This window comes from Periplaneta americana, chromosome 3 (genome assembly GCF_040183065.1).
Source record: "Periplaneta americana isolate PAMFEO1 chromosome 3, P.americana_PAMFEO1_priV1, whole genome shotgun sequence".
Taxonomy (NCBI): Eukaryota; Metazoa; Arthropoda; class Insecta; order Blattodea; family Blattidae; genus Periplaneta; species Periplaneta americana.
In genome coordinates, this window is record NC_091119.1 from 40,164,488 (window position 1) to 40,190,261 (window position 25,774).

Genomic DNA, 25,774 nt, shown 5'->3' on the forward strand with positions numbered 1-25,774 from the left:
AATGCTCCCTGTGGCTGTACAGACGAACCCCGTCCTAATCCAGAGCCTACGCCGTTTCATGATACCGGTCCCATCTCGACCAAATTTTACAATATATGCTCAAAATGACAACCATTCACAGCCAAACGATGTTCCAGTCCAACACGAAAACAGTCCATTGTCTTTCTCACAGTTACATGACTGACCTGTTCCATCTCGTATCTAATTCTTCCTTTCAGGTCTTCAGTATGTCTTGGTTTATCCTGATACACTCTGGACTTCACGTAACCCCAAAGGAAGAAATTCATACGTAACATTTAATTGAGATTCGTAATACGTAAAACTTAAACTAAAATTAATTGTCACACCCTGTATGCCTGAATAACTTTTTTTTCGAACACTGGTATCATATTAAAAACATAAAATTGTTTAGTCACACGTTAAAAAGTGTTAAAATTTAAAAAAAGGTATATACCTTGCACAGACGACCCGTTTCGACGTGATGTTACGTCTTCATCAGTGTCTCCTGAACTACTGGTGATCTTGAATTCTGCTATTTGCATTCGTCAGTTGTAGGGATGGGGGTGTGTTGCTCTTATGGTGGTGGCTGGTTGTTCGTGTGTTATGACGTATCATGAGATCGAATAATGTGTGGGTATTGAACTGTAATTGTGTATTAAGTATATGTTGTGGGTATGTTATTCTATGTTTATATATTTCGTATTGTTCTAAGATGTTTAACTGTGAACTTTTTGGTGTGATGTGTAAAATTTCCATATCTGTTTCTATATTATTGTAGTCATGATTATTGTTGATAATGTGGTCTGCATAATTTGATGTGATGTAGGGTTTGGTTATAGATTTGATATGTTCATTTTATCTTGTATGAAAGGATCTTCCTGTCTCTCTTACGTAAAAATGTGGACAACTATTGCATTTTAGTTTGTAAACTCCAGTTGAATTATATTTATTTGAATGTTTAATATGATTATTTAGATATTTCTGTGTTGTGTTATTTGTTTTGTATACTATCTTGTATTTTAGTTTTGTGAATGAAGTTACAATTTTGTGAGTATTGGTATTGTGATATGTTAATGTTATGTCTGTACAAGATATATACCTTTTTTAAAAATTTTAACACTTTTTAACGTGTGACCAAACAATGTTATGTTTTTAACAAACAAAGTGTTAACGTGAACTATAATCAATGAATATCATATTGTATGGTTTATCTCCAACAGCTTTTGTGTAAAACATTTTTTTGTAAAATTAAAATTTAAGAAGTTATGAACAATATTCCATACTTAATAAATACAATATATGATGAGAGATAAAATATGACACAAAAGCACAACACAAAATAACAATAAGAAAAAAAGATAAATACACGCTCCTGTCTGTTAAAGTTACAAATTACACCTAAACTATATTCGGAATATACAGAGTGATCCGTTTGAGTATGGATAAAATACAAACACCGTAAAACTACCACTGCGGCAGGTACCCACGGTAATTGACAATTGAAGCTTTCCCCTGGAGAATGGAGCACACATTTTTCATTTTTTCAAACCCTGGATTCCTCTGCAATAATTTCTTCAGTTTTAATGTTACGGCTTCACCCACGGGTCATGGTACTTGTTTCTGTAGAAGAGAGTGAATATACGCCAATTGCGTCTTTCAGTTGTAGCGACGAAGATTTCAAGTACTCAATATAGGCTATTTTGGAAGGTCACTGAAATGTGCCTTGAGAAATGCAAGGGAGCCATAGATGTTGTCACTGCTAAGTATAGATTTTGCCTTAAGGACTGAGACAGCCTCCTCCACGTCGAGAGTGTTCTCTTCTCTCTCTCTCTCTCTCTCTCGAAACATATTGATATTTCTCTCAAAAAAGTATCAATATATAACGTAGTAAATACAGGATAACGCTTATCAAAAATTATTTAGGTTTTTTTTAGGTACGAAGGTCCAATTTAGGTTTTTTAGGTTGAACAGAATTCACATTTCAGAATTATGATCGTAGGAGTCGTATAAGTATTGAAGAAATTATGATTTCAGAAGCAATGAAAAATAGGTAAAAACCTACAAAACCGGTCCATTATAATAATAATAATAATAATAATAATAATAATAATAATAATAATAATAATAATAATAATCATAGGCTAAACTAGAGTCTGTTGGACAGTCGGGCATGTTGGACATTCCGTACTTTAACGTGTTACCACTCCACTTCTAGCAGAATGTGGTGCCCACAAGTGGCGTGGTAACACGTTAAAGTACGGAGTGTCCAACATGCCCTACTGTCCAACAGAACCTAGTTTACCCTAATATTAATAACTTACAAACCCGCAGGTTCATTGCCGCCCTCACATAAGCCCGCCATCGGTCCCTATACTGTGCAAGATTAATCCAGTCTCTATCATCATATCCCACCTCTCTTAAATCCATTTTAATATTAGCCTCCCATCTACGTCTCGGTCTTCCCAATGGTCTTTTCCCTCCGGCCTCCCAACTAACACTCTATATGCATTTCTGTATTCATCCATACGTGCTACATGCCCTGCCCATCTCAAACGTCTGGATTTAATGTTCCTAATTATGTCAGGTGAAGGATACAATGCGTGCAGATCTGCGTTGTGTAACTTTCTCCATTCTCCTGTAACTTCATCCCTTTTAGCCCCAAATATTTTCCTAAGAACCTTATTCTCAAAAACCCTCAATCTCTGTTAATAATAATAGTAATAATTTATTTATTTATTTTATTTATTTATTATTAATATTTGTGTGCTGAACAACAGCCAGAGGACAATTATAGTTCAGCACAATACACAAACAGAAGATACAAAGGTGCAAAAACAAATAAATAATATCTTAAATAAACAAAGACATACATAAATAAAATAGATAACAAGAACAGTAAATACTAATAATCAAAACGAAACTATACCTTAAAAGGATCTAATTGTGCCCATGCAAATTGGCATATTTTATGCATTTACGGACTGGAGAAAGTGATTTAGAATTTCTGTTATAAAAATTTTTTTGAAATCTTAACCCTTTTGTAGGAATACGAAGGCTGATGTTGTTTATGATAGACTCACAATCAATATCACCATTGATAACTTTGCAAAGAAATTGATAATCAAGATTTTGACGTCTAGAATAAAGGCTACAACAGTTAAAATATTTACAGGTAATCTCATAGTTAAAGTCAGAGGAATTGGGTATAAATCTAAAAGCACATAAGGAAATAAATTTTCTTTGAATATTTTCCAATTTAACCGAATCTGTTGAAGTAATGGAATTCCAGGCTACAGATGCATATTCAAGTTTAGATCGAACCATAGAATTAATAGTGACTCTGGAGTAGAAAAAGAATAAGTTATAGATCTTATTAAACCAAGCATTCTTATTGAATGATTATAAATATATTGAACATGATCGTGAAAGTATAATTTAGAATCGAGTAGTACACTCGATAATAATAATAATAATAATAATAATAATAATAATAATTCCTGTAGTAGCAATAATGAATGAATGAATTACTGAGAAAGGAAATGTACAAAAAATAACACAGTTAACAATAAGTGGAAGAAAGAGAAAACGTCAATGAAATGAAGCTGAATAAAAGATTAAGAAATGAAGATAAAGAATATGTATGTAAGTTACATTTTTTTAAGTTTATATCCGTATATATAATTAGTGACATTCACTCATAAAACACCACAAAGAACAGCAAAAACCAGAGTATCCTATCTTGCGACAAGAAACTCCATCGCCGTGTGCTAGCTACGTTTGTGATAGTGGCGGTTCCTGGCGGTCGGGCGGTGTACTTGCGGCCCGGACCGTGTTGCCGGCGCGGACCGGTCGCTGCAGTACGACGGTGGTTATCAACAGGTGTGGAAGTTGTAGCGCGTGGAAGTTGCCTGCCGTCCCGGCGTGACATGGGTTCTGTGATAGCAGTCAAGTGCTAGAGTGAGAAGCCGAACTATCATGTGCCTTACGAGTGAACTCTTTGGAGGTTAAAATTGCACACGTGGGGAAGGGAAATCACTGCTTCTGAACTGATTTAAATATCAACCGTAATTAAAAGAAATATATATTATAGTGCCTCATGCTGTTTTATATATGTAACGCGCGAAGTTACGTATTTCGTTTCATTGCACGTGAAAAAGAGAGAAACTGAGTTTGTGTTTCGGAACGCCTACTTTTAACTTTTATTAAGTGTGAGTGATTTCGCGTATTTAAAAAAAAATGTGGACAGATCTGGTGGATTTTAATCAACAATAATAAAAAGTTACTCTTTGTGACAGACATAAAGAAAATTGTTAATGACTTCTACAAATTGAACATTTCTTGCGTGTGATTTCGTTAAACAATCAGGTGACTTATAATAAATATTGAATAAAAAATTATATTGTGACATAATAAAAAAAAAAGAAACACTAATTGCGTGTGAAATATCTTGTCCAAATAAAAAATATAGAATCTGGTATGAAAGGTTAAATATTTACAGTTAATAAATAGGCGACAGAGAAAATATATAGACTAAAAAAATAATGATAATAGTTTAAAACTTTAATGGTTACAACAGCGACTTGAAGAACGCAAATGGTAAAGAAGAAATCTAAAACAATCGACGTTGAAAATGACGCGCAAACCATCTCAAGCTTATCAACAGATAGAGATAAGAATAACTGTATTGGAAAGTCGCTATTAGTGGATAGGTTTTCATTCTAATTGCATATCTCGATTAGACGCGGCTCTGATAAGATTTCAGTTTATCGCGCGAGTCGCCATATTTGTTTTATTAGTATATATTTTTTTATGTTCCTAGTTGAGGTAGTGTCAGTTTGTGAGTTGGTGTGACAAGATTTTTATGTTGTTGTGGTGATATACAAGACGACGTCAAAAGAAGGCGGTGATTGTGGTGATTCCTTTTACGCCCTGAAGACACGCAGTCAAGCTGGCGGCAAGCGGGGACGAAGACTGTGCCGAGGCGGTGAATCCATTTGCCGCTACATACACGTAAGTCCGCCCCCGGCAGAACGCAAGACTGCGCACATTTCGGTTGCTAAGTACCACTTGTACAATAAGTGAGCATCGAAACAAGCGAAGTCTCAATTCATTCTTATTTTGAAATGTCTCTTATTTAATAACAGTCTTTCACGCATAGTTTACGTCTTACGAAACTAGATAACAGATTAACAAAGATGCAATTGAATCTGTATTTGTTAAAGCAACATTAGTCACGAAACCCAGACTTTTAGGAAACTTAGAACTTTCGTTTAAACAAAATTAAAGTATTTTAGTTCTTTGTAGATTCATTATGGATAAATAAGTCACATAATTTTAACACCAAACGAACGACAAACTTGAAGATCACAAAACTTGTGACTGACGTTGTTTTAAAAAATACCGATTCCATTATATTCACATCGCTAGTATATAGACCCGATAAACTTTTCATATCCAAATTAGTGAAAAAATAAATCTGTATTTGCACATTTCGGTTGCTATGTACCACTTGTACAATAAGTGAGCATCGAAACAAGAGAAGTCTCAATTCATTCTTATTTTGAAATGTCTCTTATTTAATAACAGTCTTTCACGCATAGTTTACGTCTTACGAAATAGATAACAGTTTAACAAAGATGCAATTGGATCGGTATTTGTTGAAACAACATTAGTCACGAAATCCAGACTTGTAGTAAAATTAAAATTAACTATTCTTTAAATAAAATTAAAGTATTTTAGTTCTCTGTAGATTCATTATGGATACATAAGTCACGGAATTTTAATACCACACAAACTATAAATATTGCGAAATAACGACAAACTTGAAGATTACAAAACTTGTGACTGACGTTGTTTTAACAAATACCGATTCAATTATTTTCACACCGCTACTATATAGAACCAATAAACTTTCCGTACCCAAATTAGTGAAAAAATAAATTAATTTGTATTATTCATTTTTTTTTTTTTGTATTTTACAATTTCGTTGTTAAGTAATACTGCAGTTACAAAATAAATGAGCATCACAACTTACAGAACAAGTGAACGTTCAACTAATTTGTATTAAATCTATTCATTAAATACTATTTTCTTAGCTTTCAAGTCATGCAAAACTATACACAAAATAACAGAACGTACTATTATCTTCGCATTATTATGGGAGAGTCGGGTAGTATCGGACATCGGGTAGTATCGGACAGTGCGTTTTTTTCATCTACTACCATATGGTAGTACCTGAATGACATGGTTACGTTTCTCTATGCGACATTACTGAAACGTAGCCATGTCAATCAGGTACTATCATCGTGTGGTAGATGAAAGAAACTCACTGTCCGATATTACCCGATGTCCGATACTACCCGACTCTCCCCTACTAAACAATTCCGGTACTTAAGTTAACACAAATATAATAATTCTGAAGTGTCGCTTCTTTATTTTATAGTGTTAGCCTACATAATTCAATCGCTACATAACAGTATTCAATAAATTATCATAATTTGCAGAATAAGTGAAGTTCCAAGCAATTTTTAAAGTATAAATTCTCTATTTAAAAATATTTTGCAGTTTTATTTTAGACTTTAGTCTTGTAAAATAAATAACATATGAACGATGACGCGTTTTTTCCTCATCGTAAATGACGTAAAAACGATATTATTTCTAATGAAACATAAGATTCTCACATTGATACAACAAAACCTAACACCAGTTATACTGTAGAATAAATGAACATCAGGTAACGTAAAAGTGTAAAGTCTTAATTTATTTCCATACGCAACCTGTAACTATCGTAGAATTCAATTTTGCGAAAGCAGAAACAAAATATTAAGGACGTAATTTTTTCGCATCGACGGATAATAGTTCCAAACTAATTTTATAAGAAATAAATACGTCTTATTTATTTATTTACTTACCATATTTCACAATTTTGGTGGTTTCCATATTCCAGTTATAGAATAAATGGGCATCGTAATTTGCATAATAAGTTGCCTCAATTTATTTTCACACAAAGGCTACCACTATTTAATTGGTCTGTGGCATTATCTTAGATTTGCATCTTATGATACTTGAAACATCTGAACAAAGCACATTATTTTCGCATCGTCATATCATGAAGTCGATAGAAGGCCTACGTAAAACTCAGCCTTTGGAAATTAATATTATTATTTAAACATACTACTAGTTTTTTTATATATTCGTGCATATTTTTATGTATCTTAAAATTACCGCACTTGTAGCCAATTTCAGGCCTACGTTCATAAACGTTAAGTTGCTAATTATCTTTCATGTGACACATGTGCAATTTCTTATACTGAACCTCACAAATATGAAATATAAATTCGAATCTACGTACTATCTATCATGTAACATTAATTATATATTTTTTCTAGAGCAATACATTTGATATTTTTATCCCATATGAATTTTCACTGCTTAATACAGTATACAGTCTTTTTATTGCAGTCTTGACAAATTATTAAACATTTATATCTTACAATGCAATATGATGCAATTGTAAAGTATTATTTATGGTATATTTAGAGTAATTATTAGATTTATATCAATTGCTACTGCTAGATATAATGCCAGGAATAAATATATTCATTGCCAGCAGACAGGTATATTGCCTCTCCAGTGCCAAACAATTGACGATCACAGGCCGTTCCTACGCCGTGCGATATGCGTAAAAGTTACCGAACGTGTGAAAGGTAGTCAAAGAAATTATTATTGTTTTTATTATACGAAAGTATAAGGAAGTGATGCTTCATAGCAAATCGACGTTTTCACGTAAATACTCATTTTCTGTAGAAAATATGGTTTTCGGCATATCTTAACGGTATGTACGGCGAATGAATTATTTTCATGCTAAGCGTCTACGAATGAATTTATCTGAAAATTATTATTATTATTATTATTATTATTATTATTATTATTATATATATATATATATATATAATCTTTCACTTTGAAACTAGTCGGTATTTATTGCAAGAGTTTCTTGAGACATTTCCTTGATTTTATTTCCTCATAAAATAATGTAGACGCAAACGAAAAAGTATTCGCCATAAGTTTCCATAAATGTGAAAGAAATAGGCCTAAATTATCCACATATTTTCCGCATTCCAGTACTAAACGTCTTCAGACAAGAATTACAGATCTTGAAGAGATCAATATGATCGAAAAAACTAATGCAAATCAAGCGTTATCATACCTCCTTAATGAATATGAACCTAATGATTCATCCCGACTAAAATTAAAATGAGTCGTAAATTTACTTACACGACGTATTTAATTTTATTTTACATTTGCTCTCGATTTCAAAATTAGACGCGAAAACTCCTAATTTTTTTTATTTTCTACCAATGTAATGTCTATGTTTTTCTCTAGTTACAGAATGATATAATCTGGATTGTCTAGAATTCTTCACATAATCGCTCATTGGTCGTATCATCGTGTAGCCCCGGCCGTCTCCTCAAAACATTAAATTCTGTTGCAGTATGGATGGTATAAATTATAGATGGAAAATGAAACCAATCGACATCCACTTAGGCAATTCATATAGGCCCATTTTTTCATCGGTGAATCTTCGATACTGCTGCGAACTACACAGGGGAAGGAAAAAACCTACTTAAATAATTGATATAACCTCAGAATTGCAACACACCACTTTAAAGACACGACGAGATCACTGCTAAATCCAGCCCGCCCCCAAACACCCTTGTTCCTTATATACCCGACCAATGATTTTCTTTGACATAGGCTACTCACACGAAATTATCACGTAACCAAGTGGTATCACCATTTCATTTTTTTTTAATTTCATATATTATATTCCTTAGATCTTACACTAGCAATGCAGCTTTAAGATGTGGAACAAGTCAAAATTTTACAATACTACAATTACAATTTTTACAATATTTTACAATTTTTACAGTTTTAAAATTTTGTAATTTTCTACAATTTTTTTACAATATTTTGGCGAGATGTAGTGAGATGAGGTGAGGCCCGAGGATTCGCCAAAAGATTACCCGGCATTTGCCTTATGGTTGGGGAAAACCTCGGAAAAAACCCAACCAGGTAATCAGATCAAAACGGGGTGAAATGAAGTGAGGCCGAGGACTCGCCATAGATCATCCGGCATTGTGTTGACACTCCTTTTTGGTTCAGGGCGCATCTATTTGTGTACTTATCTAGCAAAAAGCGTATATGCAAGACATTCCAAAAGCCTGAACAAACCAAAACAAACCTAACCTGTCATTGATCCTCGACCTTGTCAAAACTAGCTCAATTTATTCTTTCAGATATGTAGGGCCTGTGTATTTGTAAAGATATATCACCTCTCAGTGTCCCGCGCCGTGGTCTAAGGCATCCTGCCTAGGACGCGCTGGTTCGAGTCCTCATGGGGGGAGAGATTTTCTCATGAAATTTCGGCCAGTGTATGGGACCGGTGCCCACCCAGCATCGTGATGCACTTGGGGAGCTACGATAGGTAGCGAAATCCGGTTGCGAATGCCAGCTACAACGGCTGGGCCTGTAGCTGGGATCATCGTGCTAACCACACGATACCTCCATTCTGGTTGGATGATCGTCCACCTCTGCTTTGGCATGTGAACGTGAGGTCAGCAGCCGGCTGGTCGGTCTAGGCCCTTCACGGACTGTAGCGCCACGGATTATTATTATTATTATTATTATTATTATTATTATTATTATTATTATTATTATTATCAAGCTGCGGATTTTAGGCACTAAAAACAGTTGAAATAGGCAGGCAAAATAGGCATTGAAAATTCGAAAATAGGCATTTAAAAAGGCACTAACAATTTCTCATTCTTAATGGCTAATACAACCATAGCGTAGCATTATACACTAGTTGTTATAGGAATGTCATTCTGGCAGTGAATAACTAAATATTCGTCCAAATGTTGTAATGAGAACTGATGTCTATTTTCTGTATGTTCTTAAATTGGGAGAAACTTCCTTACACTTCACATGAAGTGATGGGGCAATACTCAGGGATCCAAACCTATGGGAACGCAGTACTGTCAATGTATTTTCCAATCAGTGCTTCTGATGACTTTTGCTTTGGCATAACTCCACGTACTACAGCAGAAAACTCAACTGCGTACTTTTTATTTTTTTAGTAGGTTATTTTACGACGCTTTATCAACATCTTAGGTTATTTAGCATCTGAATGAGATGAAGGTGATAATGCCGGTGAAATGAGTCCGGGGTCCATAGTTACCCAGCATCAACTCCATACTCAACTCTCAAACTCACAAAACGGATACACAGTTTAAAACAACTACCCTTGTCCACTATCGCCAATGATTCATGCGGCTTTCGAAATACATTTTTTCCTTATTGGTTGGTTTTAAATTATTAGATTTCTCCGCGCTCTGGTGGCAGTAAAACTTTAACACACAGAATTATCGATAGATCTGTATCACTGTCCTATGCTGGAAAAAAAAAGAAACAAATTACAGATTAAAAAAAATATCGATAGAATGATCAATAAATTAAAATATAGTATATAATATGGATATTTACGCAAATTTTAGGTATTTATAAGCAAATAGGCATTTACTAGTGAAATAGGCAATTATAGGCACTATAGAATTCGCATATTATACTCACAAAGCCTTAAAATGGATATGCAACCTAAAATATTGCACCTTCCGATTAAGGGTTAAAATAGGCATATAGGCATAAATCCGCAGCTTAATAATAATAATAATAATAATAATAATAATAAATATTTATATTATCTCTCACTTTCATTTGAACATGAAATAATGCACCACAAATCAGACGTCAGTCCCGTGCGTGTGTGGTACGTAGCGAGATAGAAGATTCAATGTGTCATCCTGAAATTTTGAGATGGGTAAAAAATGCCCTGTAAATATTGCCTGTAGATCTTTTATTCCGGAGCAGTGTTGTTTTACATGGCGTGTGTCTACAAAAGAGCGTCCCTTCACTTCAGAAGAAAGTCGTACTTTAGATTTTTATCACCAGGATTTGAACCCGTGAACCTCAGATGAAATGGCAAGCACTAGAAGGACTTCTGTTGGTGTAAGCTATTTTTTTATTTTTGTTCTCTGGCTATCATCGAACAGTATGGCCCGAATCGTTGAGGAAACCGAATCTCAAGATACGGTTCATGAACCTAAATTGCATTTCACAACCTAGTTAGTGTGAAAGTCTGAAATCTCTCACCATCATCTTTTGTGGGGACGAAATATATCGCTATATTATGCGCAAAATTTAACAATTTATATTAAAGAAGGAGATGTTTTTATATCCTTTTATTTTCTTACGAAGTGCCCGGTCGCTAACATTATTTCACGGCTTTGCAACAATAGTTTAACTTAAAATCAAGTAGAAATTACTACTCTACATGTTTTGCTTTAATTAGAGAAATAATACAACTCAAGAAGAAAGGAAAAATTGTCACGAGAATCGGATTGTCGCGTGAGACATATGTGAAAGCATCAGACATTAAAGCTTCTTATTTTTTTCTTACAAAATTGTATTTAAGTAATTATAAATAAATAAATAATGTTTTTCTATTTTAATCGATTATAATTGCAATCTATAATATTGTTAAAATGGGTGTTATATAGTAACTTTCTTTTTAAGATAATTTCTTAATGGTTTCTTAGCCTTCGTAATTGTAGGTACCTCATGTATAGCACCCTTATTTTCTGGTATCATGATGTACATTAGTGGCAAAAAAACCGGACCGACCCTTGTAGCTGATTTCAGAGTCACGGTTTCAAATTTTGCTAGTCACAAAACACATCCATCTTGTATAATTAATTGTAACAATGAAATTTATTGCATTTGTTCGATTCTTACCGTCTTTTGTTTCCTTCAGTGTCTTAAACTTACAGACGATAAAACTTTGGGAGTTTTATTTTCATCTGGCATCAATATTACATTTCTACCTCTAGTCGGCAAAGATAACTGAGTATTTTTACATTAAATAGCAGTACACACCTCTGGCTTCACTATCCATACTGAAATTACCACAGTTTGACACAATGCACAGCACAGGATTCTTTTGTATCAGCTACAAGGGTCGGTCCGGTTTTTTTTTTTTTTTGCCACTACTGTGCAGTATAGTTTACTGCAATGTCCGCGACGCTTGTCTTATGATGGGTTTCCGCTGTATTTTTATTTTATGTGGTAGTTGCTAGGTTACGTCCTTTTTAGGCTTCCCCTTCAAAATTATCTAACTTTCCTTCAATGAAACGGTCAAAATCGGAATGAGACAAGAGTAAAGTGACCAGATTCATATACATAAAAAAAGAGGACACAAAGCTTAAAAAAGGAGGACATTGTTCGAAAAAAGTGGATAGAAAGTATGTACTGGGATTTAGGCTTAGACCTATATTATATTTTAAATTACGTCGATATCTATTTTATTACAAGTTATTTACACTACACATTTAGGTTTATATCATACTTACAAGTATGTTAATATCTATTTTATTACGAAATAATAATTAACTACATAAGCAAACATTCTGATGAGGACAGATAAAAAAGTTAATTTTTTTTCTTCCACCATGTTCATAATGTCAAAAGAATTGCGTACAGAGATTTTGGCCAGTCCACCGCAATTACGAGGCCGTCCAGAAAGTGGTTTTCCGTGGCGCCGTTTACAGAAAAAAAAAGCACAATTGCATGCAAAGATTTATTCAAACAAACACAGCTATTGTTGCGGTATTTGTCAACATATCCCCCACGGAAATTGAGACATTTGTCGTACCATAGGATCAATTCTTGTATCCTCGTATCTTAGAAGTCAGTCGCCTGGGATCGGAACCAACGTTTGACAGCCGTCTGCACCTCTGTGTGGATCCCTTGATATGGCAAATGTTTCAATTTCTGTGGGGAATATGTTTAAAAATAGCTAAAAAATTGTTGTGTCTGTTCTAATAAATTTTTCCAATTAAATCGTGTTTTCTTTCCGTTAACGGCTCTTGACGAACTTACTTTTTACGGCCCTCGTAATTGTGGTCGAGTGGCCAAAATTTGTATAAGCATTTCTTTTGACACTATTAACATCTTGGAAGAAAAAAATTAGCTTTTTTTATCAGCCCCCATCAGAATGTTTGCTTGTAAGCAACGAGCATAACAAGGAGGAGAAAAGAGACCTATTATCGTTGGCAAAGAGTATATTCTGTCGATGCTGCTGCCACTACAGGCAAATTACTTGAAAAAGGCGTCAGATCAGGTAATTTCAAAATATCAGGCATACAAGTTACGAAAAGGATGACATTTCTTCATTTTTTAAAAATCTGCTCGGACCCCGGAGAAAGGCCTAAAAAGGAAGTCATGTCCGGACAAAATAGGACGTCTGGTCACCCAAGTAAAAGGTATAGGGGATTGTATTATCAGTAAGTCTAGAAAACTATTTGTGACAGAGAAATTTACAATTTTTCTCAGAATTTTGCATCCAGTCGAAAATATTAGGCAAAAATTATTATAGGTAACGAAGAAATCTACGTGAATTACTTAAAAAACTAACATAACCATAATTTGTGTGAAGCCATTATATAAATTTCAAATAATATAGGGGATTATATTATCAGTAAGTTTACAAAAATATTTATGCCTGGGAATTTTATAATTTTTCTCAGAATTTTCGCCTGCATTGGAAAACATCACACAAAATTATTATAGGTAATGAAGAAATCTACGTGAATTATTTTAATAAACTTCGTAAACACAACTTTTGTGAAGCCATTATAAAAAATTAAGTAATATGAGGTCTATATTATCAGTAAGTCTACAAAACTATTTTTCAATAGTAATCTCACTAGAGGTTTTGATTTATCTAGAGAAAATAAAAACTTGAGTGTGAGATTTAATTGATTGTTACATGATTCGAAGAAAGTATTTAAAGATTAAAAGAAATAAAGTACTCTAATAAATAAAATATTAATTGACTTACTAAATTTCAATTTCACTAAATTTAGCTTCAGCAAAACGTTTGAACGGATCCGCCATTTTCAGTTCACTATCTATATGGTAAACAAATGACGATCGCAAAACATATTTTATGGTACCGTAAAGAATTTGCAGTTTTAAATGTTGGCAAACAAAGAAACAAATGATAGGAAGGTGATAAAAACAGGAGAAAGTATATAAAGATTAGAAGAAAGACGGTACTGTAATACAATAAAATAGATATTAATTGACTTACTAAAATTCTGTTTCACTAAAATTACCTTCACCAAAATGTTTTAACGGAGCCGCCATTTTCAGTCGACTATCTATGCGGGAAACACATTACGATCACAAAGTATGTTTTATAGTACCGTAAAGAATTTGCAGTTTGAAATGTTGGCAAACAAAGAAACAAATGCTAGGGTACTTATAAAAACAAATAAATGCTAGAGAAGAGATAAAATTAAACAAAAGCTAGGGAAGCGATAAAATTGTGCGATAAGCAGACATGATTGGTTGAAAGACGTCCTTTTGTATCGTTTTATTGGTCAAAAGTAGTATGACGTAGTAAAAGTGTAATAGTCAGAGAAATTTATAATTTTTCTCAGAATTTTGTCTGCAGTTGAAAACATCAGACAAAAATTATTACAAGTGACGAAGAAATCTACGTGAATTACTTACATAAGAACTAAAGGCATAGCTTTTGTGAGCCATTGTATAAATTTAAGTGATATGAGGTACGAACCATACCGACCGCAATTAAAAGTGTACACGAATCGTTTTAGAAGGCGTCCTTTATTCATTTGCACTTCCCTTTGCAAGTCATAATTAGAGCGATAATCTGTCCATTTGTAGCTATATGTGTATACGTAACGTCTGTTATCGTTTTAAGTTACTGATATTGTTATTGCTATTGTTCTTAATTCCCTATGTAATTCTTTTGTTTGTGATCTCTCTCTATAGCCTTGTCTGTCATCGAAAACTTAATTTCTGTCGCCGTAATGCTCGACTTTTAGTATAATCATAGTATACTTTATCACTCTATATACATTTGTAGTATGATAATTCGGGGTTGGGGCTTTACGCGTAAAAAAGTTTATTTATATTACAACTAGCCGTACCCGTGCGCTCCGCTGACCTGTTAGAAATAAATATAAAGTAATTACATAATTAAAATACGACATTTGATCCAGGGAACATTCGTGTTTGATAGAAGGATAAATCGTTTAATATGCTACTTAATTTAAGTTGTATTTAAATAATTAAAATGCGATCATTTTGGTCCAGAGATATGATTGTTAAGACCTGTGATTCAAAAGTGGCCGACAATGTTCCAAATAGTTTCATTTACATAATATTCTAATGGTTTTCTTTTGCAAAATCAAGACACTTCCACTTGTATATTTGACACTGTTGTCCTTATTTATTAGATAATTTAGGCTAAAAGTTATGTTGATACTTTTTTCTTGATTAAGCACGAAACCATTATATTTAAGCCATAAAGCCATCTGTGATAGAATATCGTTGTTTAGAGCATGTAACTGATTTAGAGCAGAGGAAGAACATAGGAAAGTATTGCCATCTACATACATAATTGCTATTGCGTTTTTGAATAATAGTAAATAAACCTAACATTTAGCAACTAATATCAATTGCCAACAAACCTAGCTTATAGCTCGAGGATTTCAATTAATGTTAAAAAAATGGAGACCTTAAGAAGATTTTGTAGTACGTACATATCGAATGATGTGAAAGGTTTCTACACAGAACTATACATATGGCCTGCGACCAACAAAGATAGTAATGCCAGTGGAAGCGAAGACTGAAAAAATAAGTTTATTAATGTTCTGACATACAAAAAGTCTATTCAGCCGTGCTTCCCAACTCTGATGATTAGTCATTTACTACACAAAATTTGGAAAATGATTACATTTAATGAGTTATTATGTTCAAGTAATAATTACCTTAAACTGTTATACTACAAAAAGGCCTTTATCACTAGAATCGTTTACTTTTAAAACCCCAAAAGTGTCAAAAACAAAACTTTCGGGAAATCAATAAAAATTGTTTAGTTTAGTTAATTTTATTTTAATTGTCAAAACGTATTTAAAACTGATCTCCACGTTTGCCTTTTTTTTTATATACATAGGGGAGAGTTGGGTAGTATCGGACATCGGGTAATATCGGACAGTGCGTTTCTTTCATCTACCACCAGATGTTAGTACCTGAATAACATGGTTACGTTTCTGTATGCGACATCACAGAAACGTAACCTTGTCATTCAGGTACTATTATCTGGTGGTATATGAAAGAAACTCACTGTACGATATTACCCGATGTCCGATACTACCGAACTCTCCCCTACATTTTTTTTAAACATTCTCATACGTCATAGTAACATTTTTTCAGTCTCAAAATATGATTAAAATTAATATTTAGACTGAAATTTAAGTTTAAAAAGTGAAGTTGTTCATCTCTGAAACTAAGTCATGGAGTTGTCTGTTTTTGAAACCAAATGAAGCTTCCTCGCTTTCTTTTGAGGAACTTCTTTGATATGAACTTCCATATCCTTATTGAAATAACGATGTAACATAATTTTACAAAGAAAATTTACGTAAAACAATAGGCCTATGTCTTATTCATCCACAAACCGATTATTTAAACAATCAGGCACATTGGATTCGCGATGCGTGATGGGTAAAGGTGGTACGAGTGTGGGCTTCTCATTGGCTACTGAAGGAATTGTCCTAATTTGAAACCAAGCCACAGTGGAGTTGTCTACATTTTGATTCTAAAGCGCACAATTATGTGCTATTTTCGCTCTGTTCTGTCCGTTTTTAACCTAAACAGTTCCAGAATCGCATTCAGTATACAAAATTCTATAAGGAATAATCGATATCTCGAAATCGCAAAAAATGGAGTTGTCTAACTTTGATACTATGCTCCTCATTTAACAATTCATTATTTATCGCATAACCGTCGATATCTCAAAGAAATTTATTTGATATTGATTGTACTGGATTCTATGTTTATATTTAATTTGTTAATACATTAGCAAAGAAGTAGTTACTGTTTTATAAAATGTTATTACAATTTTATTATAGTTTATTTTACTGGAAAACTGCATTGTCATGCATGAAACGTTTTCAGCCTCATGACGATGATGATGATGATGATGAGTAGGTTCTTTTACGACGCTTTATCAACATCTTAGGTTATTTAGCGTCTGAAAGAGATGAAGGTGATAATGCCGGTGATATGAGTCCGGGGTCCAGCACCGAAAGTTACCCAGCATTTGCTCATATTGGGTTGAGAGAAAACCCTGGAAAAAACCTCAACCAGGTAACTTGCCCCAACCGGGAATTGAACCCTGGCCACCTGGTTTCGCGGCCAGACGCGCTAGCCGTTACTCCACAGGTGTGGGCGATGATGATGATGATGATGATGATGATGATAATAATAATAATAATAATCATCATCATCATCATCATCTTCTTCACAAGCTGTGAAGGCTTTTCGCCGCAGAACAAACAATATTATGTCAGATTACTCTATCCAAATCAACATTTTTTTCAATCAGTTATAATTGCTGGGCACTGTCACAGTTTAAAAGTAAACTAGAAAATTATGTTTTATCTCACGAAATCTGTTTCTGAGAAATTCCTAGATTTATGCCGAAGTTTTTATCTTCAGTATTTTGGCAATAATTTCTTTTTGTTAGATTAATCCTTTCTCTTGTCTTTGTGCCAAGATACTAGAACAGCTTATTGTCCCTTGGTTAATAACAATGATCCTGAGTGACACTGGTATTTTGTGTCTGTATTTGTTGTATATTATGTTTTTACTTTTTGTTTGTTTTTTTTCTTGCATCATTTAATATGTTAGATTAATTTTTATTATTTTCAATATCTATTTGTATTTCAGTTGTCACTCGTTATTACTGTAGATTAATTGCATTGATGTATAATTTTTCTTGTAGTTGTATTGCATTTCTGGTGGTGTGGAAGAGAAGGCCTGATGCCCTTAACTCCACCAGAGTAAACAAATAAATAAATAAATAGATAGATAGATGGATGGATGGATGGCTGGATGGCTGGATAGATAGATAGATAGATAGATAGATAGATAGATAGATAGATAGATAGATAGATAGATAGATAGACAGACAGACAGACAGACAGACAGACAGACAGACAGACAGACAGACAGACAGACAGACAGACAGACAGACAGACAGACAGACAGACAGACAGACAGACAGACAGACAGACAGACAGACAGACAGATAGATAGATAGATAGATAGATAGATAGATAGATAGATAGATAGATAGATAGATAGATAGATAGATAGATAGATAAATAAAGAAATAAATAAATAAATGAATAAATAAATAAGATAATGTCTATTGTTTGCAAATATTTCCTATAGAGTGTAAATAATATATCTTACACGGTCTTTCCAGAGGCCTTCTTTCAGGCGGCTATTTTTCGGCGACTATCCTGGCGGAGCTCTCCGCTTAAATTGTGTTACTTTTATTTTTACACTTATATCTGGATCCTTCTTCATTTTGTAAACTTCCTCACTTTTTCTCATTTTTCATTTAATGTTGAATAAGCGAATAATAATCTCTGATTGCAAATTATTGGCGTCTGTGTTTATTTCATCCGTTATATTATCTATTGTTATTAATGTCTCTAGATTATAATTGAAGGTGTTGACTTTTCAAAATTATATCCATCTCACTTGCCGAATACCTCCAGACGCGCAGCATCTGCTTATGAATTAGTCGTGAAAAATAAAGTCAATAAATATGCTCATCTATTAGACAATTATATCTTTGTCCCCTTTGCTGTGGAGACCTTCGGTCCTTGGAGTCATGACGCTAAAGTTTGGTTTCTCAAATAGCTCAAATTTTGATATCGATCACTGGTGATCGTCGTTGCACTACTTATTTGCGTGAATGTTTAAGTATTGCAATTCAACGCGGAAATGCAATGAGCGTTTTGGGTACTCTTCCCGAGTCCAGCCCTTTGGACAAACTCTTTCTCTCGTAAAATTTATTTAGTATTCCGTATGTAAATATTTGTAATTGTAAATCATTTTGAGATGTACATAAATGAACGGACTATTTTCAAACACCTTGTATTTTTCATGACTCAGCTGTAAACCAATATCTTCATGACGGCTAATAATTCAAAGTTGTTCTTAAACAACACAGAAACTTATGTGTACTGATAAAATTAAATAACCAAAAAAATTACTTCTGAATGCTATCAAGAAATCTGTTGCCATGGTGACGAAAATAAAAATGACACACGATAAACTTCCATTACTATGGACATGAATTCAATAAGAAGACAACTTGAACAGCGAATATATGCATTTATGTTTTAGTTTTGCGTAAACTTGAATTTAAAAAAGTTATAACATTTTATTTATTTTTTTTAATCTTGTCTGCATATGTTTTCGACACTTTCAAAATCATTATTTTTGTACACAGTTATGAACAGCATTATGAACAGTGTTTGTCGTTAGTAAAATTGTGCTCAATATACCACATTTTATTGTACCCGTGCCGTAAAATATTAAAACGCCAAGTGAAACGTAATGATTTCTATTATGACGGCATAACTAATGCCATGAAGTTAATATTATGAAACGATTTGCTGTGCAATAATATTTAATATATCACTGTTAACATAGCACCTCATTCTTCATAGACATGATTGCAAACTACCCAGCATTAAAAGTTTCATACGTTTTCTTTATTAATTGTTTTATAATTCTGTCGTACGAAACATAACGTATGAAAAATGTTAAGTTATACAGTTATTGTATTCGTCAAAATTAGGAAACTCGCTTTCCCCTTTGCTAAATACTGATTCATTACGATTAAGTGTAACATAATAAACTAGTTTCATAATAAGCGTAGGCTATATATTATTAACATTTTTGCCCAACACCGATGTTCAATTTTAAATAGTGGAAAGAATACAAATCCGAAGGAATCATTTCGGTAAGTAAGCGCCTACCTTAAAAATTGCTTATTTACTCAAAATGTATTTAAAACGATGTTTATTGTTGGAAACAAGGCTTCGTAATGCGGCCTATAAACGAATTATTTAAACAAAATCGAAAAATGACTTTATTTTTACATCCCATTTTGATATGGTGATGTGTGCTGCCTAAAAGTATAACGTTTTTGGTATTGAATTCAATTAAAAGAAGCTAAAACTTAAATTGTCATTTATTTTAAAGGCAGTTAGTCTGTTTTAAACAAATTTAGATAAGAAACGCGCGTTAGCCAAAAGGTCGCATCCTCCAACTTGTTTCGAAGACTTATACAAGGCATGAATTTATGTTTCTTGACTTACAGTGTGATTATAAATAAGTCAAGTAAGTAATTTAGGTTATTCAATTAAATATAAAAAAATAAATAAATTGTAGCAGCGGCATAGCTAATTACGCGAAATTAAATATAAAAATAAAGTTTACAATTCTCGTCACTGTCTTGATTATAGGCAAGGCCGGGTACTTATGAAGATTGCGAAAATCACGACATAATAGATACACAATAGATTTTTACTAATCTTTACGAATTAAATGATTCTGATTAATAATATGCGGATAAAATAATCGCGACAAATCGCGAATTAGAGTTGTAATAGCGAAATATGAACACATTCGCGAATTATTACTATTGCGTCGTTTTATAGCGAATTTCATATTCTAAATTCTTTTTTCGGATTTTTTTTGACTTGAATTTGTTATATATCCAAGTAGGCTACATTACATGGTATTCCAGGTGTTCTGATTACATTAGTGAACTCAAAAGACGGACAATTCAACATTTCACTAATCATTTGAAAGTGTTAATTCGAGAGCTGCAAGTTTCTTTTTTTTTTTTCGTTTCTAATGAATGTGTGTTAAATACAGTCTCAATCCAACAAATATCGTCTGTTTGCAATATTGCACCTTTACCAGAATCCAAGGAAACTTTAATGTTAAATATTTGGAAAGTAATATTCATACTGAGTTAATACTACGATTTCAAAAGAATTGTATTTCTAAAATTTTCATTACTTTTCTTCAAGAGTACAAATCAATCTCCTGCAATCTCCGCCGACACCAATATTAAAAACAACAAATGATAAAATTAATCTCCATAAATACCTGCCCCTGTTATAGGCTATTTTGTTCAAAAACCGATTTTGACACAAACATATTTCTTATACTCTGAATCCATTGGTAAAGTATTTTTTTTTTTTACCAATTCCTGCTATCTGTCACTGAAAATTATATTTTAATGTGTAATTATTTTTTTAAAGCCTTTATTTTACGTTTTTTCAGACCAAAATCTGTTATTTTATATTTTAATTTAGAAATTGTTAGGAAATTGTGAAGTATTCTAGTACATTAAGTATACAGAATGGTATAACATATCTATCTATAAGATAATAACAAACGCGGATTTTTCAAAATTGTCTTGTATACTTTAAAAAGACAACAATTTTTCTCTTTCCTATAAAAATAACTGAAAGTAAGATAGCACGTTTTGGAAACAAACCATTCAATTTTTAATCCTACAGCAATATCTCTCGTTTGAAAGAAAAATCATATAAGTAAAATACACCAACCAATGTAGTATGTTAAGACAACATAAATTTACAAGATGAGTCTCAACATTAATAAACAATTACGGTCTTCAATATGGGTTATAGAAAGACTGCATTTAGGTTTATTTCATTTAAAACATAACCGCGGTTAGGTAAATTATTTATATTGTCCAATTGCACATCAGCAATTAAATTATATTGGCAGCACAAATCAATTAGCTAAGCTGAGATGTCAAAATATAGTTGAATTTACTTTTTTTTTTTTTTTTCAAATATTTTAATCCTATATAGATTTATTATGCTTTTAATAATCGATTAAAATGATTTATACAGGGACATCATTTTATTTTTACTTCAATTTTTATTGTACCTGAGTTTTTGAATGTACTTCACTCCCACCCCTTCAACCGTCTTCCACACAGATCCAAGACCGCATATACAGTCATAGTAGTCACAGTACGTTCCATAAATATGTTCGCATTTTTTTAATGACGAAAGAGCTTTCAATATTGAATCATTTTCGCACAGGTACTGTCGTTCATTTGCCTACGTCGTATCCCGGTTTCCCCCACCAGCTTTTATTCGCCAGCTAGTGGCTGGGGTGTCTTAGCTCTTTTCTGAGAACATTAATTTCTGTTAGGAATTGGACGTCTACGTAATATTATACAACTGTTTAAAATAACTTAAATAAAAGGGCCTCGTTAAGTAATTAACTGTCACGTGATTTCCCTCCTTTCTACGACCCTACGACATAACCACTTGGACGGACAGTAGATAGTATGTCTGAGTAATTTTATCTTTTCGGGTCGACCAGAAGTGAAGATTGAATTTACAGTACGTAAGGTACTCTTTTATAGAGTAGCTGCATAATTTTTTCAACATGAGTTACTAGTACGAAGAACTGGTAATTGGAATTAAGTACAATAGTCTATAGTGCGATAATATGCACATTAGAACTGAAGTCTGTATCGAAATGTGTTTAAATATCCATATTATGATTATTTTTCAATTTAACTTCATTCTCTATATTGTACGCTAATGTGTTGTAGGCAGTAGGCCTATAATATAAACTGCATAATGAATACGTCCACATGGACAGCTCAGTTCGTGAGTAAAAACACTCATTGTTAATACTTTCCTGTATTTTGATTAAACAAAAACCTAATGAAAATGATTAAACTCAAAAGCGCAATATTTCCTAGTTTACATAAATGGATGAACTACTTTTCTTCCCTCCTATACCTAGTAAAGTGATTTGTTTGTATATTACGTCAGTATCATCGAACTCCAGTCGTGGAAGGGAATAGCAAACGGCGTTGATCCAGATGTATAGGCAAGTTAATATTAAAAATGTTAGTAAAAATAAAATGATGTCCCTGTACAAAGCACGGTAAGGTCACAGTCTAATATATACAGCCACGAAGCTCAATACGTAGTAAATATGCATCCATAGATAGTTGCTAACCACTAGGATCGCTAATATCGCCTCACTACAGACAATGCGAAATAGCACCGGCACAGTCTATTGTTCCTAGCAACCTCACAACTCAAGTTTCGTGACTGTATATACTAGACTGTGGTAAGGTCTCGTTGGCATGCAATGTGAACCTCAGCAGATTAATGAATGACAATGGAACTGAACATCAAAACCTTAAAATGTGTAAGCGGCCTGTAGTCAGGTTCCTGAAGAAATGTTTAATTTGGCTTAACTAGTTTTAAATTAACAGTCTGTTTATTTTTAACGCTTTTGTTAATGTATTTTCCATTTATTCAACATCGTTTTGTTTAAAACAACCAACACTTAACTACAACAGTCGTTAACACTATTTTAACCACTTAATAGCAGTTGGTAATGAGTTTGCACATGTAAGGCAATTTTTATTGGCCGATATTATTCTTTAAATTCTGTATTGTAGAGCAAGTCATGAAACATATATAAAATCATAACCTGGTACAGTAGGCCATGATCGATAAAGAAGAAGACAAATGAAAGTTGTAGGCGACTACTATTGAATAATGTTATTAAAAAGTAAGGTTATAGTACTAATGCTAACATAACATGACTTCTCAAAGAAGAATTTTTGCTGAAAAATATTTTTAATATAAAACTTACTGTTTATTTTGAAACACTATTGACATTGGCTATAGTTAGTTGAAAAGAGCCAGTATCATAAAATCAAGAGTAAATAATAGATGCTGAATTGGAGTAAGTGGTCTGTTTCTGCTTGTAGGATATTCAAGTCTGGTTTAAATTTCTTGTAAAATTTTGAGGCCTACTTATTTTCAAAATCTATACCGTCACAAATTGAGTACCATGCATAGTATATAAATCATCATTCCTAGTTACCTTGCCACGTTGAGATCCCACATTTCCTAAATATTCAATGTATAATAGCTCAACATCAAAATAAGCTGCCAATATGATAATCAGTTCACTTTTGAAGATTCTCTTCCCTATATTAGCTTTCCAAAGTGTATTTTAAATGTTATGTTATCAGTCATTCACGAAACAATCCTTAAACTGAGACATAAAATATTTTTTTTCACAACTTCTGTTTGAACAGCTGTGGTGTCATCTGTCATATTTAACTGTCTGTCAAATGAGATAACTGCTTAAAATCCTACATTTAAAGTTAACAAACACTTAACAATCTGTTAAGCCAAACGAGTGTTGAAGACATGAAAAAACTATATTTAACAAACTGTTTACAGTTTAACATTCGTTAAATGTTCTAACAATACTTGGAGAAACCGGCCATTAATCATTTATCGAATTTTAAGCGTAAAAATAAATTTGAATTCACAATTTTCTCCAAGCCTTCATTATTCTCATAGAAAACTCTGAAGTTTCAAAAATGATATACTTAAAAAATTAAGAATCGAAGTGTCTCTAACATACAACATATAAAACATGGTTGTAGGTCAATAAATAACGCATATCATTGTATTTAAATCATGAATATTTTAAAAATTACATATTATGCATGGAGGAAAGGAATAATTATGAATTTTAAGCACCAACTTTACGAAACCAACTTAAATAAACAGTGTTGTAATTACACAATGAGTTTATTTAGAATATGAAACAAGTTAACTTACTTTACACAACGAGGAACGGTTAACGCTCAGATGTAATTCTGTGTGGAAGCTACAGTCGTGACTTCGACTCACTCCTAGGGTACGCATGATTATCATTATCAGTACGATATCCTTTATTTCTCTAGGTGTGCATCTGTCTAATGCTGGATCGAAAAGAAGCCCAATACTATAGGCATTATAAAGTACTATTATATCTTAGTATAAACTATTAATTTAAGGAAATATTTTCCAATTCACATTGTTATATTGTTATGTGTCAAAATAGTGTTCTTTTCTAACTTGAAGGTAGAAAATAACTGTAGAATTATCTTCTTACAATTGTAATTTAAAGAATGGCCGTCATTTGTGACGTAGACTTTTAATTATAAGTATTTCGAAGCAATTAAAGTAATACTGGATTAAGATATATTTTTAAAACTCCGATTGTTACATTATTAAAGATCTATCTCAGTTTCAGTCACAGAAACTCCAACTGCCTAATTATCTTTCTACTGTAGCTCCTAATCTAGCAATACATAACATCAATAATAACCTCTATTCAAATCCTGAACCATAAGCTTGTTGATGGCGTCGTCAAACGAGACTTGAAAATCTTTGTGTGATAAGCGGAAAGAAATAACAATTAAATATACAAAACATATGTAATATTCTATAGGCATATATGCTTCTTGATATAACTCTGAAATGCTGAAATGAATAATAGTGCTAAGTAGTTTTCTATGAAATTAAAGAAAAGTCTTCAGACATTTAATTTAGAGACAGAGATGGTTTTTGAGGAAAGTAATTTCCATTTTCTTTCATGAAAGAAAAAGATCAATAAATCGCTAGTTTGTGTTAATTCTCTTTCATATCACAACTTCGCATTTCTCTGGAAAAAGTTATTCACATCATTTCCAAGTAACTCAACCAACATAACTGAAGATAAACAAAATTCCCTCAATTAAAATAATTTCTGAATATATCCTGAAGTCCAAGCACTTTTGTTTGGCAAGGTTTGCAATTGAAAATCAATTCTTTAGACAATAATTTATGGTTTATATAAGATAAAACTGTCTTCCTTTCAGTTTTTCTAAAATGGTAGCCTAAAGAATATCTTCAACAGT

General features: G+C 32.8%; 1 protein-coding gene across 2 annotated transcripts in view; it reads left to right on the forward strand.

Annotated features, from left to right (window-relative positions):
* Positions 1-3,868: 3,868 nt before the first annotated feature.
* The window catches only part of LOC138695951 (uncharacterized), a 147,699-nt gene continuing 125,793 nt past the window's right edge, over positions 3,869-25,774 (forward strand). For both annotated transcript variants that reach the window (XM_069820361.1, XM_069820362.1), the window contains exon 1: positions 3,869-5,010. The gene's annotated coding sequence lies outside the window, so the exon portion shown is untranslated. The remainder of the gene's footprint in view (positions 5,011-25,774) is intronic.